Source organism: Castor canadensis, chromosome 16, assembly GCF_047511655.1.
Source record: "Castor canadensis chromosome 16, mCasCan1.hap1v2, whole genome shotgun sequence".
NCBI classification, from domain to species: domain Eukaryota; kingdom Metazoa; phylum Chordata; class Mammalia; order Rodentia; family Castoridae; genus Castor; species Castor canadensis.
In genome coordinates this window covers 84,413,539-84,440,715 of record NC_133401.1, presented here as the reverse complement: position 1 = coordinate 84,440,715, position 27,177 = coordinate 84,413,539, and positions in this window count along the sequence as shown.

Genomic DNA, 27,177 nt, shown 5'->3' with positions numbered 1-27,177 from the left:
AGCAAGGTTTAACCTATATATGGTTGCATGTCACTCTATTGGCTACTTCACCCCCAGTGCTACGTGACCTTCTTCACGTTTAGATTTTTAATTTTTATCTCCCTGCTATGCCATCCCCTCCCCCCACTACATTATCAGAACACAGACTTGCTTGTTTCTTTTTTTTTTTTTTGGCCCTCCTCCCTGCTGCAAATGAACTCAGGATCTGATTTGCAGATCTAAAAGTCTCTATTAAAGGGACAAGTGGCCTAAGATGGAAACAAATAGATCCAATACTTTTTAACAGATTTGTCCCGAACTGTGGGAGAGAAGGGGCGTAAGGATGAGATGTGACACAGAGGTACTTCCCCCAGTTCTATAATCGCGTAAGAGTGGACTGAATATCCAACGGAAGTCCCGTAAGATTATTAGAGCAGAACTGGAAGATGCCTAGGGACTAGTGACGCCATCGCGCAGTGCGAGGCTGGTGTGGACAGGCCACTGTGCTGCCTGTCACATTGGAGCGGAGCCCGCACCGTGCGCGGTGCAGGGCACTTGACATTGATGGTGAGCCCCGTGGGGGTTGTGCACGCGTTTGCTACACTGTTTCCTTCTACTTAGGAAAAGCACAGGCTTTGCTACGTCTTTTGGTAAAAGAGAAGGACGTAGTGTCACAGGCAGCAGCCTCACCGCCTCACGCTTACTGTGTCACTCCATCAGGAAGTCACATTGACCTGTTTATACTACCTAGGTTTGTGTAAACACACTTCAGGCTTTTTGCACAACAAAGAAATTGCCTACCTACGCATTTCTCTGAATATACCCGCCATTAAGGGGCTTGTAATCCTAGTTTCTTTGTAAATAAACCCTCCTCGAATTATGCTAATTTGAGTGTGCCCCTGGGGCCCATTGGGGAAAAGTCCATGTTAGAAGACCGATTTGGGTGCATTCTATTACTAGGTACTTTTCCAGGAAGATTTATCTTGAAATTGTGTTTTTCTTACATTAAGAAGCTCCAGGATTCCTTGGTTTAGGTCACTGAATGGTGGACATGCTACCTTAAGCCACAATGTTGGTGTTTTGGAAAAGCCAGCCTCAAGTCTCCCCCACTGAGTTTAGAACCCACTGGGAGAGTGATACAGAGGGCAGGAACACATCCAGCTTTCAACTTCATTGCTGATTGAGAATCCCTCTTCCCACCTAAATTTAGACTAATGTGCCCACCAGTTCGCAAGACCAAGAAGCCCTGCTCCGGCAAGTTTGCCTCCCATGGGAATCTGAGAGGAGCAGAGGCAAGAACACACAGGCTTTGTGGGTGGGTTCGGAAAGTCAGCCTGAAGGGCCCAAGCCCTGCAACTTCTGATCTGGTTCCATCTCATGAGTCAAAGTCTTTTGTCCTTGGCAAATGGTGGAGAGGGGGTAGGAGAAGGCAGGAAGCTGTCTTCCAAATAATTTGAAAAAGGAAGACATTTCTAACATACAAAAAAAATACAACAGTACTAAGAAACACATGGTCTGCCAGGAGGAGTTCTGCTTAGAAACACTCTTCTCGAATCAAAGCTGTTATCTGAGTTGACTGTAGGATGGCAGTGGTAATGATGTTTCGTTTTGCTTTTGGTGGCTCAGGGGTTTGAACTCAAGGCCTCATGCTTGGCAGACAGTTGCTCTACCTCTTGAGCCACACCCCAGTCCTTTTAGCTTTATACATTTTTCAAATAAGGTCTCACATTTATGTAGCCTGGTCTACAATCCTCGTATTTATGGTCCCCACATTGCTGGAATGCCAGGTGCATGCCACCACACCAAGCTTTCATTGGGTGAGATGGTATTTTTTGATCACCCTGATCTCTACCACCTTAGTAGCTAGGACTATAGGTGTGAGCACCACACCCAGCTGATGTGACATTTCTGATGTCTTAAAATGAAAAGCTCCTCCCCCTCCCAATATCCAAATGGAGAGAGAGGGCAGGAAAATGCACTGTGCCCTGAGTTGCTACCATATCACTATTTTGCCATCACGCAATCAAGATCCCATACCTGGGACAAATCTCGAATAAACTTAGTATCGTTATTGTCTTTCACTAAGAAGGAATGAATGGATGAATATATGTGTGCATACATTCAGACACGCATGAAGTTCTCGCCAACAAACTTTACTGAGTGTTTGTAATATATTAAATACTATGTTATGAATGATACAGGAATAGAGACTGTCCTGATGATAGTTACAGACTAATGGGAGAATTTCGTAAACACAAGGTGACAGTAGCATGACAAGAAACAGCAGTAGCTGACGTTCATTGAGCATTGAACAGGCCGATGCTGATCTGCACACTTTACATGTGCTAATGACTTAATCCCCTGAGCGCCTTCCACAGAACGACATGTTTAGAACCCCTGTTTTGCAGATGAGGAACATCTGCCCAGAGTGACCAAACTGCTTGTCCAAGAGCAGAGCTGGAATTTGGACTCGGGCAGTTTGACTAATGGCCTGAGCTGTTGCTCAATACAGACATAGAGGTAAGCATGGATTTCTCTGGGTGTCCAGACCACAGGGATCAGGAGATCCTTTCAGGGGACCTGTTTCTATGGGGGACAGCGGGGGCTGATCACCATGGGCAAGAAGGTCTTCCATTTAATGGCTTCAAGGTCCAGGAAGTCTGAGTGTCCCAAGACCCACTTGTCCTCGCTTCCCTTCTTCTGGAGATGGGCCCAGCGATGGCTCAGGAGAACTCATACTGCTCTTCCTTCAAAACACTCCCAGGGAGTAAGTCAATGTCCCTTTGTTAGCAATCCAAACGTGGATCTTCCTTTTTACCAGCTGTGGTCACAGAACAATTCCATGTGTGACTCCAGCGGTGTCCTGACTGATTACACACTCGGGAGCATTGCCCTGCTGCAGAGTTGAGAGGGGCTCTATCTGATCAGATCAGCTCCACGGCCTTGGAAGACCATGGGTGTGCAGAGCTGACTTGAGTCTTCCATCATTCCAAGATGTTTTGGAGATGGGGTGGGAACGCTATGAGGAATTCACAGTTCATTCCCTCCATGAACTAACTCCACGCTGAACAAATGCTCTGCTCTAACCTTGGCAAAGTCAGGATGAGGTTGGCGTCTGGGAGAGGCCCTTTGTCAGTCCCTCCTCAGCCTCCTGGGACCCTCGCAAACCGAGGCAGTCAGTTGTCTTCAGGCTCCTCTCTGTTCTGTACTTTCCCTAATGGCAGGGTGAAGAGAGTGGACCTTGGACTCAGGGCCTTTTCTTGATTTACATGTCCAGCAACCCCACAGGATCACCAAGGTCAAAGAGCAAGGCGGCTCAGGGCTGAGTTTAGGATGTTGTCAGCTGCTAACAAGCAGGGCTTATTGTTATTATGTTGTTATTACGGTTCTTATGGCGCTAAGTGTTAATAAATATCCTAAATGGAAGACACAGTTTTAGCTTGGGATTCTCTGAAGCTGCCTCCTCCAGTGTCTCATTTCTCCGTGCTTGTAGGACAGGCTGGCGTGGACCAGACTACCTGGTGTCAAGGTAGAATTGGATGTTTTTGCAGTCGACTCTATATTGATTTTTATCCAGGAGTTTACTTAGATCATTTTTAGAGTTATCTCTGTTTTCAGAAGCTAATGAATCCAAGAAGGTCCCTGCCTGCTTTGTAAAGTACCTTTTCACTCAGTGCTGATCTCAGCCTTTGTGGTCTCCTTTGCCAGAATTGTCTGAACTGTCTGTCTCTGTTCCATTTATCCACACCAGCATGACTCGACACAATGGCCTTTGGTTCTTTCCTACAAGGAAGAATTTCTTCACAATGGCAGATGTTTGTTTAAAGAGCAGACCACCCACCTCTCTCTTCTAATCTCTGCCCTGTCCTCTGAGAAGAGGAAGGCGCTACACATTGGGTTATCTTCATTATTGCACCTCAACTCCATTCTTGGTCAGGTTACTTACAGTCCCAGGAATAGTAAAACCCAAGTGACAAAATGTGTGCTTCACTGTCTCACCATCCAGGTTCTCTCAATGGACAGCAGGGTGACTTCTCCAACCATACATCTCCATGGGGAAGACCATTATGGAATTTAAATGAACCACCTAATATAAGGAGCTCGTATTCCTAATTCCCATATTGTCCAAAGTGGGCTGCATGTAGTCCCACAGTCATTGCCCATTGGACTCGGATTCAAATTAGGATGTATGTCGATGGTCGCACCCATGTCTTTGCATAGTCTACGGCACCACCTGTATTTACCTTTCCCCTTGTGTATGTGGTAGATAGCAAGTCAGTTTTCAACCTCCAGTTCAAGTTCCATCTCTCATGGGACACCTTCCCCAGGTAGAATGTACCTCTCCCTACCTAGTACTTTTCATCTTTTTCTGCTGTAGTACCACTCCTTCTGAAAGGCATTCGTATGTTACTGTGGCCATGTGTCCCACTAAACTGAATTTACCAAGAGTAGACACTGGCAGGTCTACACCACCCATCAGAGAACCTGCTCCTTCTTAAATGCTTTGAAAAGAAGCACAAAAGCTGCCTGTAAGACAAGTGGACCAAGAAGCACCAAGAGGTGGCTTGAGGAAAATCAAGATGGAACCCTCCAGTCAAGCTGTATTGTGCTGGTGTTTCTTTTCATAGAAGCTGAGCCACTTGTGCTGGGGTTAGGGCTCTTGAGGAAATTTCTACAAAATACACCCTATCTCTGCCTACCCATAACAACAGGAGCAAGGGAGTCTCTCTGCCTTGTTATATTGTCAGATGCAGAGAAGACACTTGGGCACGTGACAGGGAACAGGTTGCCATTGCTTTTTTTACTTCTATCACTGGAAGGAGAGGTAGTGCCTGGTGCCAGCCCTTAGCCTTCCCTTTTATTTGTGAAGGGCTCTTTCTTTTTGGTATTTATTGCTCTGAGTCACTTCTCTGTGTGCCAGATGGAAGATGCAGAGGCTCCTGGCTGTCTGTGAAGAAACGTGAGGTTGGGTGGGAGAACAGCTGAGAGGATGGGAAGGGGAACTGGGCTGGGGACATCTCTGTTTGATTTTGGAGAGAATTAAGTTCTCGCTCTCCTCGCCTCTCTCTCTAGACCCACGACGTTTGATCAGTTCTCTAGAAATGGCAACTCTCATGTTTTCCCTCTTGCTCTTTGAGCCCATCTGTAAATTTGCAGAAGAAATTTAATCCATATGGGCTCGTTCATTAAGCTCATTAAGCTGTTGTATAATGAGAACAATTTCGTGGCTGCAAATTCCTTAAAGTTTACTCCTGGCAGTCACAATTTCCTGTTTGTGGAGACCTCGGACACTCAAACATCTGAGATGTTTGCTTTTTGGGGCACCTCGTACCAAAACTGAGGCTTACCTCCACTGAGGGCTGGAGGGGGTGGGTCTCCAGGCTACCAGATGCAACACTGGCACCATATTTGTTTCTCTAGGTCAGGATGGTATCATCCACCTAGGTGTAGAAGCTTTGAGAATCCCATCAGCCATGCTCTTTGGGACTTACTGTAGGAGGTATCACTTCCCTAAATCCCGCTCCAGTAGGCACGCTGGATATGATCTCTTCCTGGGTTTGCTTTTCTACCTTTGATATCATTGCTTTCTCTTCCTTCTGTTACAGATATCATTATTATCCTCTACTAAATGATAACTAACTGACTAACTTATAGATAGGATTTGAGAGCTCAGGCTTTGGGGTCAAGGAGACCAGGACTGCCTTAAATTGATGGGCCTATCACTTCGAAAAACTCAAATAAAATCTAGGAGCTTTGGTTTCCCGTCTTCACTGAAACCTCTTTTAAAACTGTAATTCTAGTGACTTGAGAGGCCAAGATCAGGAGGATTGATGTTCAAGGACAGTCTGGAGCAAAAAAGTTGACAAGACAACATGTCAACAGGAACAAGCTGGGTGGTGGTGCACACCTGTCATCCCAGCAATGACAGGAAGTATAAAATAGGACTGTGGTCCAGGCTTGCGTGGGCAAAAAGCAAGACCCTATTTCCAGAACAACCAGAGCAAAAAAGGACTGGAAGTGTGGCTCAAGCAGTACAGCACCTGCCTAGAAAGTGTGAGGCATTAAATTCAAACACTAATACCAATCACCACCCCCCAAAACCAAACCTGTATAATGTGAGCTAGACACACAGAGAGAATGTAGAACCCATAAGGATGCAGCTTAATGAGCTCTTAGTAAGTGAATGCACCCAGGTCACTACATGAGGGCGTGACACTGAGCTGTACAGCACCTTAGCAGCCCTTCACCTGCCTTTCCCCATGACATTCCATCGTTCTTACATAAACACAGGTCAATTCTGAATTGCATGGTGATTACTTCTTTGCATTTCTTTAGTTTATCACCTTAACGTCCCCGAGTACTGTGGCCCAGTTTTCCTGTTAGAATGTTGGTTAAGTGTACTCTGTAGTATGTGTTCTTATGTGCACAACCTGTCTTCCTCATCGTAACAAACGTGAGATTCAGACACGTGGTTGTACGTATCGGTAATTCATTCGTTTTCTTGTTTCTCCAGTATTTCATTGCACATATAGAATTCATTATGCCCTTCCCCTGTGCTGGACATTGGAGTTATCCCCAGCTTGGGGCCGTGATAAGTAACACTGCCATGAACTCATCCCTGGCCACAACCATTTCTCCTGTGTTGAGTCACAGTCATGCTTTATCTTCAGATTTAGTAGAAAATGAGAAAGAGTTTGCAAAGTATTCCAAGTTCTAATTCTACCACCAGTATATAAGGATTCCTGTTGCTTTCCATCCTCAAATGCATTGTCTTGTCCATCTTTTCGACTTTTAGCCATTCTGGTTGGTCAGTTGTTGGTATTTCGTTTTGGTTTTGCATTGGTTTTTCATGATTGCTGGTATGTTGAGTAACTTTCCATATATTTACAGAGTTAGTATTTGGATTTTCCTTCCACAGAGAACCTGCTCAAGCTCTCTTCTCCATTTCTTTATCATTCTGTTCTTTTTCCTTATCTATTTTTCCCTGGATTGCCAGTCTTGTATTTATTGATCTTTAAAAATTCTTTATATATGCTGGATATGAGCCCTTTGTTTTATTAATATGTGTTCACATTCTGTGCCATGCCTTTTCATTTGCTTGCTAGTACAGTTGGAGGAAGTGAGGTTCTTAACTGCAATGTGGTTGACTTTATCAACCTAGTGCTTTTTGAGGTCACGTTTAAGAGCTCTTGAATTAAACCAAGGTCATAAAGCTAATGTCCTGTGTTATATCCCAAAGCATTATTGCTTTGCTTTTTTATGTTTAGATACACAATCCACCTAGAGTTGATTTTTTTCTTTATGGGATTAAGACAGAAGTCAAATTTTCCCATATGCATACCTAATTATCCCAGCACTGTTTTTGTTTTTTTAAACTCACTGTGGCCATCAAATCTAGGTTTTGGATGTTAATATTATACTCAAGAAGAAATGGATGTAAAGAAAGTTTAATCATCCAAATTCATACATTCAGTAAGTTCTTCCTAACCTTTCTAACTTTACATTTTCCACATGTGAAATTGTAAATAGTAATTAACTTTAATGGGATGATTGGATAAGTTAATTATGTAATGTGCCTAACTTGTAATGGGCAATCAGTATTGTTGATTGCTTACACAAGCAGAGACGTGACACAGAATTGAAGAATCCACTGGACTGTGTCTTCCCTGGGTGGATTCTCTCAGTCATTGTAGTACTGCAGTGCCTAAGCATGGGTGCCAGGTACAGTATTGATTGGTTCCCAGTAAGTATTGGCCAAAACATAATCCCCTAAATCTCAGAATTAAATAAGCACCTTAAAATTCCCCTAATCCAACCTGATTTAGTGAAGGAATTCCTTTTCAGGAAACCTTCAAAGAGCAAGGGTGGCTAAGGCAAAGTTTTCACAAGGCAACTCATTCTGTTGTTGACGAATTCTAATCTTAGACAACTCTTCTTTTATACTAATGCAAATCATCTGTTAGCTAAGGGCACTCGCTCAGATTTGGCCTTGGGAGGTACATGGGTAGTCTTTAATTTCTTGGTGTTTGCTTGAGTCTTCCTTCAGATCTCACACTACAGCTCTTAGATCCACTTGATGCCTTCCCTTCCAGGCCAGAAATGCCCAGGCACTTCCTCGTGTCAGCCAAATGTCAGCTGGGGACACTCTGTCCTTTGAGACTTAAATAAAATTGGCTAGAACCTCTCATCCCACATCCTTCGGGTAATCCAAAGCCCAACCCAAGGTTGCTGTGAATTCCTGGGGACTGATGTTTTAAGGTGACCTTGGCTTTGGGTTTCTCATTCTGCAGAAGTCTGTCTTGGATCTTCTCAACTGTCCACCTAACCATGGTACCCATCACCTTGTATCCTCTAAACCACACACCCACCCATGACATTTGGGTTAATGGCAGAGCTTAGCAATGGTGGTAACAGAGGATATTTCTGCTGCCTAAGACAAAAAATTGAAAGTAAGATATGTGACAGTATGGTTCTTCAAATTTCTTATCCAACCTGCCTCCAGGAACTCGTTATTTTCCATCTTTCTCCTTGGGCTATGTCATCAGGCACATTGTCCTCTTTTTTTTTTAAATTTTTTTATTGTTGTCCTGTTTTTGTTTTTGTGTGTGTGTTTGGTTTCACTTTGTTTGGTTTGGTTTTTGAGATACGGTCTTGCCCTGTAGCCTAGGCTGGCCTAGAACTCATAATCCTCCTAGTTCTACCTCCTGAGTGCTGGGATTATAGGCATGCATGATCACACCTGGCTTCCCTAGCTCTTTCTCTTCATTTTACTGCCTACTTCCTACTCTTTTCTCTACCATATTCACATCACTGCTTACTACTTGCAGAGCTCTTGCCTCTGAAGGTATACTCACAGGATTTTATTTTCTGTGCCAAGCTATTTATCAAAATATTTTCCTAAACAACAAAATTATCTCCCTAACAAGCCCCCTGCCACATACTTATGACATGATTTCAACTCCTCTTTCTCCTGGATGATCTCATTAAATATTTGTTGTTGGTGGTGGTGGTAGTGGTATTTTAATATCTCTCTTGGCATAGATTTCCCAGAGGGAACATAGTGAGAGGCTGAGAAAACAGCCTTAGTAATGTAAAAACAATGTACCCAAAAGAGTTCTAAAATGGTGCATAGATCGGGCCCTGCATGTGTTATAAATGGCTGACATGAGTAACATGGTGTCTGTTATTTCTCCTCCCTTAAGGTGTTTCAGGCCTCTAGAGGGATAGTTTACATATTTAGGCACCAGTAGACCTCTTAGTCATTCTCCCAACAAATATTCCACACTGGGGACAGGATGCAGACACCTCAAGCACCTGATTCTCATTCTGAGTGATGAATATGTTTCTTAATCCCTAGCTAGGGAAGTTCTCCTAATGTCAAATGCACACTTTTTAATCTATGCCTAATTGCGTATAGATGTGAAATGTGACTTGGACTTCCAGAAGCATAAGAAAGTAATCAGAGAGATTTAAATGTTAATAACCATTTGGGGAAACCCCAGTTTTGGCCCACCAGTCATCGTGTCTGTGGACAGGTTTGGAGTTACCTAGAGTGCTAAACTGAAGTTGTGTCCAGAGCTGACAGCTTGGAGGACAAAGGTACTGGAGTGTATTTCCTAAGTGTTCATTTTAGGGCAGGTACTATGCTAAGTGCATTAGACACATTAGTTTATTCTCTCCTCCCTGCAGCCTGAAGCTCTAGGTGACTATTCCTCCCACTTTATAGATGAGGAAGCTGAGGTCCAAGGAGATGAAGCAATGAGCTCAGGGTGCCACAGCTGGCTACGAATCAGCTGATCCAGGAGCTAACCAAGGCTGGCCTGGAAGCCAGTGTTCTAACCACAGAAATGTTCTTCCAACCTTCCCATCCGGAGAGGCGGGAGAAAAGAGACCATCTGAAACATTCCTCCTTATAATTTTAATTTTTTCTTGCAGGGTGCCTCTACAGCCTTCTTTTGGGTCTCTAACATACCATTATTGGCAAATAAAAACCAGGTGGCTAGTGGATTTTTTTTAAAAGGGAGCCTGGGAGGGGAACACTGCTTTGTGGTTCCCTGAGGGAACTCAGGTGGCAGAAGAAGTAAGGAGAGTTCACTGAATTCCAAAGAGGAGGGCAGCCACGGCTCAGAGGGACCGCGAAGAGGTTACCCTGGCGACGTGAGAGGTCACGGTGTGAGAGGTCACGGCTATCAGAAATGAGCTGCCTCCACCTTGGTCTCTGCAAAAATGTCAATCCTTTTCAAAAAGGATAATTTTGCATCTTGATTAAAGTGTCTCAGGAGAGGAACCTCATTAAACAGAACCAATGGGTTGAAAGCGTGTAATTAAGCTAAGCCATTTTTGTCCTTCTTAATGCTTTAAATACTTATTTGTGTGGAGGCCTGAGCACCAAATCGCTTCCTCAGGCAAAAGACAGTAAGAGCCCTGGAGCCATGGCCTTAAGAATTCCCTGAATGACTGAAAGTCCTTGTACTTCCTCTGGGGCAGGGTCTTCCTTCTTATACCCTCCTCCTCCATCACCCACAACAGACACACATATGGGCACTCCCCAGTATGGAATATGTGAAGCAGAGAAACTTCCTGGGGTTTCATCTGCCTCATTGATACATTGATTGATTCATTCATTCATTCAGCATTTAGTAAATGCCTATGGTGTGCCAGGCACTAAGAGCCCAAGGCTATGTATGACAGAGCCCCTGCCCTTGGGGAGTTTGCGCTCTTATAGGAAACAGAGTACGTGCCTTTGCATCCTGAGTCCCTTCTGCTTCTTTCTCTTTCCCCTTTGGATTCTCATGCAGGTGAGTTTTGCCACGCTCATGGACTCACTCTGTTTCTATGGAGATGATTCTCAAATCTGTATCACGTGTCCAGTCCTCTCACTGGAGTTCACATCTTTGTACCTAAATGTATGTTTCCTTGTCTTAAATGAGTCACACAAATCTCCAAGTTCTCATGTCCAAAGCTCAACTCTCAATTTTCCTATAGAAATCTTCTCTCGTCATAATAAAGGAACCATATTCCACACACCCTAGATTTCCAAATCAGAAACCTCCCTCCTCCTCCCTCCAAGGCATCCTCAAGGTCTCTCCATGGTACTTTCAAAATCATCTCACCAGATTACCTCTCTTCGTGATATTGTGCAATGCATGCTTGGTCTTTGGCCCTCCCTCCCCGCCCTCGCTCCCTGGCATTCTACTCCAAATCCTCGGAATTCTTGAAATGATGCACGCCTTTTTGCATGTTAATGAGTTGACTGATGGCTGGCAGCTTCAGGATGAGGGCTGGTCACTGCGAAGTCCAAGACAGGACTAGAGGATACAGACTTAATCCTATCCCCCAACCTCTGGAGAAGGTAGAGGGTCTGAAGGTTGTTGATCATCAATTGCCAATAATTTAACTGTCATGTCTATGTAATGCAACCTCCATAAAATCCCCTAAAGAACAGGGTTCTGAGAGTTTCCAGATCACCAAACACATGGAGACTCCTGGAGGGGGGGCTTTCCCAGAAAGGGCATGCCTTTCCCCCATACCTTGCCCTAGGCACCTCTTTATCCGGTGTTTATCAATATCCTTTTTATATCCTTTATAATAAACCAGAATAAGTAAGTAAAGGTATCTCTGAGTTTGTGAGCAACTCTAAGAACATGAGGAGGGGGTCATGGGAAATCTGATCTATAGCCTGTCTCTCAAAAGCACAGGTAAAACAACCTGCAGGTAGCCAGGGGGACAGAGCCCTCAGCCTGTGGAGTCTGTACACAGAGTCAGCACTGGCATCAGTGGGAGGATGCCTATCTGGGGCTCCCGCCTGTTTGCTGTGGGGGTCATAGAAGCATTCTGTGCTGTAGAGTATGTTGGGGGCCCTGAGAGTGATCTTTCTACTCACTTGCAACCCTCCTGACATGGCCTTACTCTCAACTTGGGTCATCTGTCACCATCACTACTATGACAGCTTTCTAACCAGTTTCCTTGCCCATTTTCCCCATCTCTACCCCACTCTTCACATAGAGATTGCCGCAATTTGCATAAGTTAGCAACCCCAGTGATCCCCTCAAATCTGTGCCCTACCTACCCCAACCTCTTGGATATCTCAGCCCTCACGGGTCTGGTAGGCTTGATATTAGGCTGCAGAGAGGAGAGTATGTAAGACATTGTAAAGTCATAATAATAGCCACCATGTGCTCAGCCATGGTTTAATTATAAACCTTATAATCTCAGGCCAATCCTTCTGCAAAGAAGGTCTTAATATACCCATTCTTCAGGCGAACAGATGTGGATGCTAGGTCACACAGGTCAGAAGGATACACCCTGGACTCAGCTGCAGGCCTCTTTCACTTCAAGACAGACTCCATGTCTGCTGTGTCACTGTTTTGCTGTTTAGCACCTGACAAACATCCTGCCTTAATTGCTACCTCTCCTTCCATGAGGAAACCTTTGCTAGTGACCAAAAAGCCCCAGGAATAGTCCTGGCTGTGCAGAAGAACTTTTCAACTTTACATCAGTGACTGTTGACCCTGGCATCATAAAAGAGTCATATGAACCGTTTTTATAAAAGAGTGATGGTCAGGCTTTATCCTCGGGGAGTCTGGTTTAATTAGACCGTGTATAACCTGGGCTCCGTGTACAGTTTTCACATGTGCTCCACGTGGTTCTAACCTGCCCTGGTTCAAGTGAAGGCGATTCCCTTGGGCTTTTTCTCTCGCTAAGCCCATTGGCCTAACGAGCAGGCAGCTAGAGGTCGGGGCTGGAGTCTGAGTGGTGTGCTCGGGTGAGGGGGCATTTTGCGCGTTTTCTGGAGGCTGTTTACTTACACTGATGTCGTTTCAGATCTCTGCCAAAGAAGAAGAATTCCTTTCATGCTGAGCGGCCCCATGTAAATGCAATCCACACCTCTCTTCCTATGGTCCTACAGCAATTTCCTTTCTAAGGGAAGGCTGGATTCTATGAAGATCGACACGCCATCCATCTCTAAGGGCTTCTGTGGCAGCAATCTTGTAAACCTCAACAACCATGGGGAGTTTGGGGAAGGATAAGGAGTCAAAGATAAGACCAGAACAGAAGAGGGCATTAATAAGCTCTGTCACTGTCCTGTTGTGCTGAGCTGCCGTGTCCAGTTCAGCACGCTTTATACGTAGTCTGTAGGTGGTATCGTGTAGAGTGACGGGTGCCTTGAAGATTTCTCCATCCTCCTCCTCCTTATCATCACGTCACCACTAATCACTGTTACCGCCATTGAAGGCACGGTAGTCCCAGTTTCTCCCTCCATAATGGAAAAGCTGTAGGGTAGACCTTGCATATGAAATGTCCCCAGGGGTTGATGTGTCAAGGCTTGGTCCTATAGCAGTGTTCAGAGGAGACTGGATCATGAGGATGCCGACTTCATCAATGGATTAAACCACTGATGACTTCATAGTGAATGGAGGTGAGGCCTCCTCGTTGGAGGAAGTAGGTCACTGGAGGTGAGTTCGATGGGTACCTCTTCTTTTCCCACCTCCCCCTCTGCTTCCTGACTGCCATGAGGTGAACAGCATCTACCATGTTCTCCCACCACTGTGATAGTCTGCCAGCCTCACAGCCGGCCCACCATGGAAAGAAATCTCTGACCATGGGCCAAAGTAAACCTTTCCTTTCTTAAGTTGCTTCTCTCAGGTATTTTGTCACAGTGACAGAAAGCTGACACAGTACTTGACACTTGAGTTGATTCTCTGGGTCCTGAGAATCTGCCCTTTATGAAAAATAAGTTTCTCTATCAATAAAATGAACACTCTAATTTATCTCTAAGGGCGGTTAGGAGATTTAAGGAATTAATGTGTAAGGAAATTATAATAGTTCCTAGACCTTAACAAGGACTGTATGAATATTTGTTTTCTTGTTTGTTTTTGGCAGTTCATTTTTGGTTTTGTTTTAGTTTTGAGACAACGTCTCTTGATGTAGCCCAGGTTGGTCTCAAACTCACAATCTTCTTTCCTCCATCTCCTGAGTGCTGGGATTACAGGCATGAACCACCATCCCTGGCTTTGAATATTTGTTTTAAATTAAAGCCCACAGCCAAGTGGATTAACTTCCCACTTGCCAGGCTCCCGTAAGGAATCCAGGGACAGGGTCAGTCTTTGAGGCTGGCAGTGTTTCCATCTCACACAACTCCATAGTGTGGAGGGTGAAGAAGTCTTCTCTGCATTCTTGCCATCTGTTGGCTCATCTAACAGGCCTGGGTGTTGCGCTACAGTTTCCTGGAATGCAGCATGTCGAGTCCCCCAGGGGCTAGCAGAGACACCTCCCACTGCTCCTTGGATGCTACCTCGTCTCTCTGCTCCCAGATGTCCTTAAACCTTTCAGTCCCTGTCTACCACATGGTACACCTTACCTCCACCGAGCTTTTGCCTGACCATTTGCTCTGACCAACAGAGCTCGCCTTTCATACGGTGACCAAGCTTCCAACAGTGCTTAACATTAGGAGGTTAGGTCTTGAGGGTGGAACGGGGAAAGCATGAAGGTGCCCTCACCAGAGTTCAGCAACATCAGGGGCCTCTAAACCACAACCAGACCTGTCATTCCATCAACCCTAAGTCCCTGGTGGTGTGTGTTGTGTTTGGTATTGTGCTAAAAGTCCTCTTCCATTTGTCTTCCTGGCTCGTTGTGTGATCCACCTCGAGCTTGCATTGGAGGCAGTTCTGCTTGACCACAAAATCATAAGTAATAGCTGGCCTACCTCCTGTGTGTCACTGAGTGCCACCGTGCTGACACAGTATGTCCTAGGACTCTTCAAGAGTAGGCAGTTGTTAAAATCAAAGAGATCAAAGGTCAAAAGGGATTTCTTCCTCCACCTAGTGCTGTTTTCAAGACATAAAAAGGAATCATTTTAAGAACCATAGTAATTAAAGATGGCTTTAACTTTTGCTTTTATTTTTTGAAATATCACAATGAAGCATTTGTTACCGTTTCCATTTTGCAAATGAGGAAACCAAAATTCAGAGCATCTGAAGGCATGCACCAGGCAATACAGCCAAGTCCACCATGTAAGTCACTGTCATCACGTTGTGACTTCCTTAGCACAAACCTGGAGACCAGCAATAGGTGATCATCAGGTGTTTGTTGAATGAGTGAAAAGGTGAGGGCTGTCTTTAATCTTTTGTTTACCTGTTTTTCTATGTACTCCCCAGAAGGCTAATCCTGGTTGACTCAGGAAATATCTACCTTGGTCTCCAGGCAATTTCCTGTGCTCCAAACCCATTAACACTTGGCCATCTGTATTCCACTCTTAGTACATTATAAGGACATAAATTTGAAGACCAGTTAACCATTGTAGTACATATTTTAGTATACATAATGCAGCAGGTACTTATCATATTAAATCCTTATAGAGAATGTAAAGGTTTAGGATTATTATTTTCATTTACAGATGAAAAACAAAAAGAAGGACAAAAAAAACCCCAAGATCTTGAAAATTAAGTCACCAACAGAGCTAGTAAGGGAAGGATCTGTTGTTCTACCCCAGTTTATCCAATCCTAAAGATGAGGGTCTTACTTGCTCTGCCTTGTACCTTCTACACAAAGCTGACCGTGACCACCAAGAGTGAATTTTTTACCAATGCTCCAGGAGGCTACTTGCATTTTCATAAGGTTCTCCAACACTAGCTCAATGTTCTCCAAGTGCAGTGGGTGGACCTCTGAGGCCATAAGAACCTTTCAGGACATCTGCAAAGTCAGACTTGTTTCCATAGTAATACCGAGATGTTGTTTGCCATTGTCACAGAGTTACATTTACACTGTAGGGGAATGGCACTGATGGATTTAACTGCCAGCACTTCTTAGCAAATCAAGGCAAAGTCCTCAGCTGTCACTGTAGACGTCAATGCCCACACCATGGGGGGAGGGGGCGGCAGTTTTCCTAAGAATATTTAGGAAGAAGCAGTAAGTACTGTTAATTTTATTAAATCTCAACCCTTGAGAACACATGCTTTTTAAATATTTTCCATGACAAAATGGGGAGCACAGATAAAACACTTCTGCAGTATATTGAATTCTTAAACACGGGCATTTATGCAACCAGTTGAGCTGGGAGTTGAACACACCACTTTTGTCACAGAACACTATTTTATTTTTCTTGAAAAAAATGACTGACAGACACACTGGTTATTCAGACTTGGCAGACATTTTGTCAAAAAAATGAACAAAGTGAGCTGTCACTTCAAGGAAAAACAACTGACAGGACTTGATGTCAATGATAGAATTTGAGTGTTGGAGCAAAAATTAGAATTTTGAAAAATTTGTATCTGGCACCATGAGCTTGGCAGGTTCCCAATACGTCAAGACTTTTCTGATAGATCAGTGTGATATTAATGGATGTGATTTTTTTCCTATTGTGTAATGAAACATGTCAACATTTGGAAAATCTGCATAACTCAGAAAAAAAATCAATATTTTTCCAAATGATCAAGTATGATGTTAGAAACTCATGAACAGATAAAAAGACCCATTCAAGGTTCAAGACAGATCAATTGATTTTTATGAAATGGTATGAAAACTTCACAGGTGTGAGTGTGGATTCTGCAATGCAGCAAATCTGCTTTGATGTAGTTAAAAAAAAAAAAGGTCTTCACAGTTACCTAAAAAAGCTTTTCCATTATATACATGTGGGGCTGGCTTTCCTATCCCACCTTCAACCCAGATAACATATTACAACAGATCCAACACAGAGGCAGATACTAAAACCCAACCCTTTCTATTAAACCAGATAGGAAGATTTTTTAAAAAATTCTAAAGGAATTAATTCTTATTTTTAAATTTTCTTAGTGTTAATTTCAAAGACAGTAAATATTGAGAGATGTAATTTACATATGCAAAGAGTCTTTGGGGTTCTCAATTATTTTCAAAGAGCATTAAGGGGGTTTTGAGACCAAAATGTTTGAGAACCAGTACTTCGACAGAAAGGGATGGTTATTTGGGTGGTTTTGATAAACCAGTGGGGTGGGCGCTGTGCAAGAGGACTCTGCAGGCTCACTCCACAAACCCATATGGATGACCTCTGCCTGATCTGAGAACACTGGCTCCCAGGAAAGGCCCAGTCAGAAGACGAGTTAGTGTCAGCATTTCCACTGCAAGCGTTCAACCTGGGCTCAGGCAGTTGCTCGGGGAGCCCTGTGTTGATCCAGATGCTTTCAAAGGTGAGGACTTTTGATCGAAGGAGTGGGTACATTGTTGTACCACAGTTTGGGTAGCTCTCAGCCCCAATGTCAATCTTAGCTCAAGAATACTTCTTGGCTGGGTCTGAGAGTCTGTGTCTAGTTACTTACCTTGCCAGAATCTGAGTTGATGGACAGGAAGGGAGAGGCCTGGGAGGCAGAGCAGAATAAACATCTTCATCCAAATCAGGAGCAGGGCCAGTTGTCCAGGCTGTTCTTGTGGCCACAGCTCTGGCAGTCGCTGCCCTCACTACTCAGTTTATCCCACTGCTCCTTGAAGGTGCCTCTGCCCTGTCCACGCCAGTGGCCAGCGGCCAGCCCAGTGCATGAATTTGTGGGTTGGATTCTAATTGCTAGTTGTGCTGGGCAGCCCACCTCCTTCTAATTCAGCTTTGACACAAATAGCTAGAAAGTTCCCTTGCAGAGCCCTGACTCCCACAGCAAGGCACTGAGTTGGTTCCCTTCTGGAGAGGACTTCTTTCTATCCACTCCAGCCACCAGCTACTTCCCAGGTGGCCCCTAGGGGCTTAACACGTCCTGTGCAGAAGGAATTCCAAAAAACTAATTCGTCCCAAGCATCTCTGTCCACAACTCTACATCACGCAGGGACTACTACCATGATAAAGAGTTGACTGAAAGACAGGCTAGCATGGTGGTTAAGTCACATAGTGCTGAAGGTTTTTTTGGTTTCTTTTCTTTTTTTTGTTTTTTGTTTTTTGGTAAGACTGGGTTTGAACTCAGGGCTTCATGCTTACTTAGCAGGCCCTTCACCACTGAGCCACACTTCCAAACCTATTTTCTCTAGTTAGTTTGGAGATAGGTTCTCTCATGTTTCCTAGGCCATCCTCCTCCTAATTTTACACTTCTCACCATTGATGGGACAACAGGTACACACCACCACACCTGGCTTTTTCCTTTTGAAAACTTTTTGCCTGGTTGGCCTCCAACTGCTGTCTTCCTGATCTCAGTCTCCCAAGTACCAAGGACAGGCGTGAGCCACCAGTGCCCACCTGACCAGTCCTAAATTTTAATCTGACCTCCGTCTGTTAAAGTATCACCTGAGTAAGTTGCTTTGTTTTGCTTTGCCTCTGTTATCATACACAAGGAATGGTCAGCCATCGCTCTATGAAAAAATAGCCTGCCTTTGAAATGTATTGACCATGTACCAGCACAAACCTAGAGCTTACCAAGCCCATTGGTGCATGCAGTTCCCTCTGGCCTTTAGGAAATACCATGGCATTAGGCCAACGTGTAAATGAAATATTGTTCACATAGTAGGGTTGTGAGGATGGAGTCCTGTCCAGAAACTTGCCAGTTTTAGGAGCTTTGGCAAGCTAGTTTAATTTTTCTAAGCTTTAATTGTTTTAATCTCTAAGATGAAGGTTGCTACTTAAAGGGTGGTTGTATGAAGAAAGTAGATAAGACACAGATGAACTCAGAGTCAGACCCATGTGCAGTGGGTAAATGGGAGACTGCCTTTGGTGTCTCTATTGCAAAGCGTCTTATGCACCTCCTAGACTGACAAAAAAAGTTACATCTTCTAGAGAGATCCTTCCTTGTAACCTCTTCTTCCTTTTATTTCCAAGGCATTTGTCACATATGGCTTTGAAGGTCTTTTACCATGATGGGAATGTTGCCTAAATGGCCTTTAGTTTGTCTGTGTTCCTTTCAAAATATGGTGGTCTGATATCAATTAGCAAGTTGACCGGTCCAGGATCCTTTGAGACAGTCCCCATCATCATTTGTGACGCTAGCTTCTTTGAATGCAGCCAGAGTTCAAGGAGTAGGGTGACCACCCTGTTGATTCACACTGAGCCTGTAATCACCTCAATGCTCAAAGTCATTTTCACTTCTCTGCTGCGAAACCATGTCTCTCTAATTCTATCCTCATGAAATTTCATGTTCTTCATCATACATACAGGATTTTTCCTTGTTTATTGAAGCATAATTGACAAATAAGAATTGCATATATTCAAAGCATACAACATGATGTTCTGACATGCACACACATTCTGAGGTGATTACCACAATCAAGCTAATTTGCATATCCATCCCTCACTCGGCTGCCTTGGTGTGTGGTAGGAATACTTAAGACGAGCTCTCCTCCCAAATGCCAGGTAGACAGTGTGTCATTATTACTGCAGCCACCATGCTGTGTGCATGTTAGGGTTTTGTTTACTCTCAGATAGAAACCATTCTTGGTTTTGACCCATTTTCCTTATCTAGTTTCTTTAAAAATAAATCTGTGTTTTGATATCCAGCATATTATCTCTGTTACCATCACCATTCACAGAGATTGGCTTATTCATTTAATTTAATTAAGTCATAAAAGAGGACAGGCCAAGCCAGAGCTCTATGGGGTGAAAGAGAGCCCACCGCACCTCCATCCAGGAGGGTTTTCATCCATACCCTGGGAGCTGCTCAGTGCTTTGCAAAGCCAGGAATGAGAAGGTGATCTCATTCCCTATGGCACAGGACAAGAGAACAGCAGAGAGCAGACACTAACGCACCTGTGTGCACAGAAAATCACTTAAATTTACCCTTCAGTGCAAGAGACAAGACGAATCCATTCCTCACTGTTTATTGAGATGATTAAGAATGGTAATGCTAGAATAATTTCCATAAAACATATTGTTTTATTTCAGCAATGGGATGGAAACACGGACTGTCTCATTTGTGCATGTGATGCAGAGGTGTACAAGAGACACTCTGAAGAACAGTAGCCCCAAGAGTCCAAGTCCTATCTGTCTCAACGCTCCCTTCCTTCCACAGTGCCCTGTTACTTTGCTGAAGTAGTGTATGTGAGAAGCTGGTTGAGTCACAAACCCTCAGGTTGATGTGAATTGTTAAGATTTGGATTGCCAGTTAGAAATTCTACTGAAAAAGGTCAGATTCATTTGGTGTGATTTCTCTTCGGTGAACCCAGTGGACTTGTAGTAATTACATAGTCATTTAAAAAGAAATAGGCTCACAAGGACCATTCAATCATTTGTTTGCCATTTTTTTTTTTTTTTTGCTCAAGGGACAATAAGTTTATAAAATTCTGCAATTGTCTCTTCTTTCTGAAAAAAAAAAAATCAGAACATTTATCCTCCCTGGGTTTCTGGTATTTCTCCTATCAAAAGTATGACATGTTTTTGTTTCCTATAAAATGCTTACATGAACCGGGAGAAACCAGGCAATGATAAATGTAGTCATCTGAAGTACAGTCAGGTATTAAAATGAATGACAAAATCTGAGAAATGTTCTCAATGTGAACAAAGTGGTCTGTGTGGGCTACCCAGTTCAGCAAGAGGCCCATGGTACAGTCTTTGACTGTGGAATTTCCACAACCAGGCCAGGAGTCACTCCATGCTGGTTGGATGTCCCAGGAATCCGTCTTCACTCTCTCATGCCCGCCCAGGCTCCCCTCTGTCTGTGCAGTGCCCAGGAGCAGAGTTGACCCTTGGGGCCATGTGGTTCACTCCTGCCAGGCTGTGGTCAGTGGACTGAGACACAATGAGCTGAGAGAAACCACCAAGACAGTCTGTGGGGAACCCTATAATGACTGAGGAATGGGGGGGTTGTCAGCACCCACAATGTCTACAAAATGCAGCTGCAATGAGTCCAGGCCCTGTTGCCCAAAGATTCAACTCTAGGTTTTCAACTTATGTAACATGCACTGTGGCTTCTTCTACAACAAGAAATAGGATCCACTCAGGGCTACAAGGTCACCAAACATATCCCCTAGAAACGGTTCAAAGATGGTGTCGCAGTGGAGTTTTGACGAGACACGAGGTAGATAGTGGTTGTAACAAGGACTGGTGGTGGCGCAGCTGAATGCACAGCAGGTAGAAGGAACAGGAAGGAAACCAAGAAGCATGAGCTACCTTGTCAAGTTTGGCGAGCTTCAAATGCCTCTGGATGATCATATAATGGGTTGACTGTGGGAGAGAGATGGGTCACAGTTGGACAGGTGGTCAGCAGCCGGCCGGTGAAGAATGACAGCTGCTGAGACAGGGAGTGTGAACTCTTACCCTGACAGCTGCACTGGTCCCTGGAAGGACTTGAATCAGCAAAGTGAAATTATTACAGCTGCCTTTATGAAGAAGGCTGTGAGGAAAGGTGTGGAGGGTACTGGCAAAGGAGTATTCTGAAATCCGGAGAGATGGGCTGGGAGGCTGTGGCAGTAAAGGGGTTGGAAGGGATGGAGACTGACCGAGCAGGGGTCACACGTGGAAGAAGAGCAGAGGAGACAATGGCAAATGATATTAAAGTGACCTTAGTGACAAAAGGGATGAGATAGGAAGCAACTGCTTTTATTTGGGTCACTGCACGGACTAAGGTGCCTTTCACCATGGTAGGGTTTAAAGAGGGAGGATCAAGTTTTGGGATGACGTGGAAATTTGGGTCTGCAGCATGTCTTACTGCTACTTCCAGTGGAAGTTCTGTAGAAGAATCTCAAGTACACTTGGAGGTGGGGTGAGGTCAGCAATCTGTAGAAATGGCTGTTAAAAGTAGAGATCGACATGGGTTTGCAGATCCCATAACCAGTGTTGTGCTGCATTTATCTAACCAAGCCACCCACTTCTGTAAGGACCCTGCTCCCTCAACACTGAGGTGGACATACTGGTACTATGTGACACCTTCAAAGTGTTCTAATGGTCACAATTCACTGGCCCAAACTGAGCCACTCAGATAATATCTAGGGGTCGATTTTGTATTGTCTGAGTACAAGGTCTCTAAGCTTTTTGACTATGGAGATAAAAGTCAGGTAGGATGGGGCAGCCATATTTGACTATGAGAAAGCTAAACAGAGAGGGATGGAGACAAGGCTGGGGGAGAGACAAGAAAGAGAAGCTTCATTATTTCCTTACAGCTCTTGAGACTCTGATAGCTGTTTTAATTTACTAATTGCCTAAATTGACCCACAGATTCAATAGAATCCCAGGGTGTACGTTTTCAGAAACTGACAAGCTGATTCTAGGATTCACATGGAAGATTAAGGGAACTGGAAGAGCCAAGACAGTCTTGTACAAGGTCAGGGGACTCACACACAAATCAAGAAAGTGTGGCGCTGGTGAAGGATAGAGACATAAAAATGAAAAGAACTGAGAATCCCAAAAGAAAGCTCTCACAGAGACCGTCAATTCATTTTTAACAAGGGGACTTTGGAATCTGGATCAGAAAGAAAAATTCTTTTCTCCCAGATCCTGGTACTTTCCACTAAACAACTTGGAATGGAAGAACAGAGCAGCCTCAACTGGGCTGGGAATAAGTGGGGCTGAAGGGAGCCAGATGGCCCTACTTAATTTTTTAGAATGTAACGCATTCTAGAAAAGACCTAAAATCTTACCCATATGTAAAAGAGTATATGGCAATCAGAACATGCAGAAAAAATGGGGAGCAGGACCAAAGACACCAACTATAATGACAAGAATGATATCAGCGCTAACCCTCATGCAACATTCACTAGAACTGGGCTCATTTCTAAATGTTTTCAATTTATTAACTCATTTAACACTCACCCAGACCATCATAAGCAGAATTATTATCTCACTATGTAGAGGAGAAGACTGAAGACAGAGTAGACATAACTACCCACAGTCAGAGAGGTAAAACTGTTAGGAAAACAGCTCTCAGCCCTCACTGCACAACACAATCACCTGGGGAGCCTGTAAAATGCACCATGCTCAGCCAGCCCCTCAGACCAATTAAACCTGACTCAATGGTGGGTTTGTAAACCTCCCCAGGTGTTTCCAGTGTGTAGTCAAGGGTAAGAATCATTGTATTAAGGCACAGTCAATTCTTACTCAATGAGCAGTGTCAGAAGCCATCTCACCTGGTGTTACCACATCCACTGGGTATAAAGACAGTCAGAAGTTAGGGCTTGAAAACACAGCCTTCAACTTCTCAGCCTTCAATCCAGGTCTTGAATCCTTCAGAAATCCTTGAATGGTCCTAGCTCTCTGTGGGTTTTTTGTTTATTTGTTTGTTTTGTTTTCGAGACAGGGTCTCACTGTGTGGCCCAGACTAGCCTGAAATTTGAGATCTTCCAGCCTGAGACTCCCAAGTGATGGGATTATAGATGTGCACCACCATCTGTGCTTAAAGTGATTCTGATGCATGCTCAGATTTGAGAATCACCAGCAGAAGGAATAGACCATGGTTTTATTCTTTCTTTGCACCATGACTTAGGAGTCTGGAGATGTGGATTGTTTGCAAAACTTTTGTCCGGAGGTGTAAGTCCACCAGCAGTTGAGTTTGAACTGCAAAGTCCTCAGATTCTTTATTTATAAAAACGACACAAGAAAGGAAAGAAAATAAGGTGACATGCAGTGGTAATACTGTATTTTCATAATTTCTCAATTTTCAGGACTGATTCAAATTCCTGATGGAAAGAGATTTCTCTAAAACCACTAACAAACCCATTATAATTCCCAGACATGTTAAGTTGGTACAGTGATTAAGACTCTGGGTTCCTTGCTTCTCTCTGGGTTTGGTTCCCAGTTCTACCTCTTATTTGGTTTTAGGAGAGTTTCTTAATTTCCATGGGCCTCAGACTTCATTATAAAATTGGGCTCACATTCATACGTACTTATAGTACAGGATCAAAAATGCTTCTAAAACAGCACCAATTCACCAAGTGAGGGTTATAACTGATAGTACAGTCCTGTGAGGCAAAGTATTTCAGTCAGTGATGGGCTGCATATGCAATGGTGTTGCCAGGTTGATCACCTAGGTATTGGTGGCTGTCTCTGTGATGTTCACACAAGGATGAAATTGCCTAAGGATGTATTTCTCAGAACATCCCCCTTCATTTAGCAATTCATGACTGTGCAGCATTTGATCTTTAATCTTATGCCCATTTCCAGACAATGCTCAAAGGCACATAAGAAATGAGAAAGCTTTGTAGTATAGGAAAGAAAGGGCTGAAAAGAAAATGGCGGCCATGAGCAGAGATTTCTGCTCATGGATGAGCTCCTAGGACCTTAACTACTTTCTGGAATAATTCTCCACCCCTGTGGAGCTGGGGAGGAAGGCCAGTTTGGGGCAAAGTCTTGGCTGTGAGGACAAGTATTTCTGAATCATTAATGAGGTTTCTGAATAGATGTGTCTGGGACTGGGCACCCTCAGGGGGCTTCAACCTACAAATAGACAGTGTACTGCTGATTTAGATGGAAAAGAAATGCTGATATAGGAGGGGTAGATTTTGCATAGAGGAAGTCCAGCATTGTGGGAGTCGCCAAACCAACTGTCAAGTGTCTACCCAGCTCTCCAGGACGGCTCTGAAACCAACATGTCTTGCTCACTAGCAGGTGTTTCCCCATTGCTTAGTTAGTTATATGTCAGACACCTGCAGTATTTATCACTTTTGCAACACAAAAATACCCTCTCTATTTCCTGTGCCAAATACTACTTTTTAATGTAGGACTGGGGTTTGAACTCAGGCCTGGCACTTGCAAAGTAGGCAAGTGAGCCACACTTCCAGTTCCTTTGCTCTGGTCATTTTAGAGATCGGGTCTTCTGAACTATTTGCCCAGGCTGGCCTCAATGTGATCCTTCAGATCTCAGCTTCCCAAGTACCTAGGTTTATAGATGTAAGCCACTGGCACCTGGCCCAAATACTTATTTTTAAAAACATACTTGAGAGGAAGGACACAGAGTGAAATTACAGCCCTGGTAGCCATGTTCATAGAGCTGAGGAAGGGACCTGGAGGTATCCTTGGCCATGGAAATTAAGAACTGGATGCTAGTGTTCCAGGCCAGAGGCACAGGAGGAATTGTCAGGTACAGAAAGCAGCTGTGGGAAGGTGGGAAGTGTTAAATGAAAGCAAATTTTACCTCTTTTTTTTTTTTTTGTGGGACTGGGGCTTGAACTCAGAGCTTCATGCTTGCAAAGCAGGTGCTCTACTGCTTGAGTCATTCCTCCAGCCAGTTTTGCTCTGAGTATTTTGGAGATGGGATCTTGAAAACTATTTGCCTGGGCTGACCTCCAACTGCCATCCTCCTGATCTCACCTTCCCAAGTAGCTAGGATTATAGGCATGAACCGCCAGTGCCTGGTCAAATTTTATCACTTAACAATGTCATTATTTCAGACCTCTTGTCTGTGATAATCTGTTCCTATCTCCGAAGCAGAGGAGGGCTGGGAACAAGAGCTTCCGCACCTCTGTGGGGACACAGTTCTTTCAGGTAGCAGCCTGTGTTAGTTTAAGGAGCAACCCATCATGCCACTAGGACTGCAGAAACAAGGTACTACAGGCTGGGTGGCTTAAGCAACAGAAATCTATTGTCTCATCCTTCTGAAGGCCAGAAGTTCAAAGTCAAGATGTCAACTCAAACAATTCTTTTGCCTCAGCCTCCTGAGTAGCTGGGACTGCAGGCATACAGAGGGCCTGGCTAAACGCTGTATTTCTAAATAAGGTCACGTGCCCAGATGCTGAAGACTAGGACTTTATCTCGTATATTCAACCCATAACACAGGAGAGCGTCATTCTCATCTTCTGCTGATGTCAGATCTACACAAACCTTCCTTGGTCAACAAATGCTCTTGAACCTTTGTTTTTCCATCTCAGTCAGGTCATAATGGCTTCCAGATACACTCCCATTGTCTTCACCTTCTACCTGGAGAAAAATGGAGAGGGGCCCAACTTCTCCCTGCCAGGACATCTCTCCAGCACAGAAAGGGCCTTGAAGACATCTAGACCTTAGAACTCTGATGAGAGCTGTTTTAGAGGGAAGAGTGAGAGAGAGAAAGAGAGAGAGAGAGAGAGATTGAGGTTGAAAGGAACTTCAGGGATCATAGTCATTTACAGAGGGATGGAACTCAGGTCCCAAAAGGTTAACTTATTCTCGTCTCCAGGTGCATGAGAGAAGCAGGATATAAACTCAATCTTCCTACTCCATTTACAACACAGCACTACAGTAGACATGGCAAGAGAATCAAAGGAATTATAATATCCCATCAATGGATGAATCATGCTATTTCACATTTTTGAATCTCTGGGATAAGGATGGCATCTACAATTAATGGCAGGTCCAATTGGCAGTGCTTTGTTTTATGGTGAAATGTAACAAAAAACATGTATCTTCCTTGAGTGTCTTAAACCCAATAAAATTTAGTTCAAGAGTTGGCTCTAACTTTCAAGGAGTCTCCCATCTAAGTTGGAAGATGAGACTTTTGTCATTTAATGTCACAATAGGCAGCATAAGACAATGTAATGGAGAAGTTCATGCTAACAGCTTTGACTGTAAAGAAAAAGAATTGATTGAAAATTGAAAACCCATATGTCACTACTAGTCCTTTTCTGAATCCCTCCAAAGGATTCTTGTTGCTTTTCAGATTGAGGCAAAACCCAAGACTTGGCCTACACTGACTGCCTAAGTGTAGTCATCCACCCCAGGTCCTCATTCTCCTCACCGCCCTGTCCAGACAATCAGAAGCAATTCCTAATTTCCTGACTAGGTGAAATTCATTAGGAATGTCGTCTCAAAACAATGCATTTTTCTTGGTAGCCCTTGCTGTGAACATAAGCTCTGCATTAACACTAATTTCCTTTATTTGACTTGAAGCTCCTTGAGAACAGATTCCTGTGTGGTTTTCTCATCATTGTGTCATCAGACCTAACATGGAGTCCAGCACAGAGATGGTGTCAGTAACTATTGAGTGAATGAATAAATGAATGAATGAATATGCTTAAAGAAGACTTCATGGTGGCTTATGATTTCACCTTCCTTCATCTTGAAAAATGGTAGGCAATCAGCCTAGTCACTGGATCATACAAACAAAAAGTCAAATGTTCTGCCTTCAATGGAATTATTGGGATAATTAAATTAAATAATACCTAAAGCACATGAGCCATGTCTGGACTATGGATACCAGGTAATAAATCATATCTTTCATTTTAATTTTGTGCTTATCTCCACCAGGTGGTTCAGGGTAGAGATCATATTTGATTTAATATTTTTGTATATTCCAAATGATCTGCCAGTGGTCCATAAATATTCACTGATTGAATGTTTTTTAAGATTAAAAA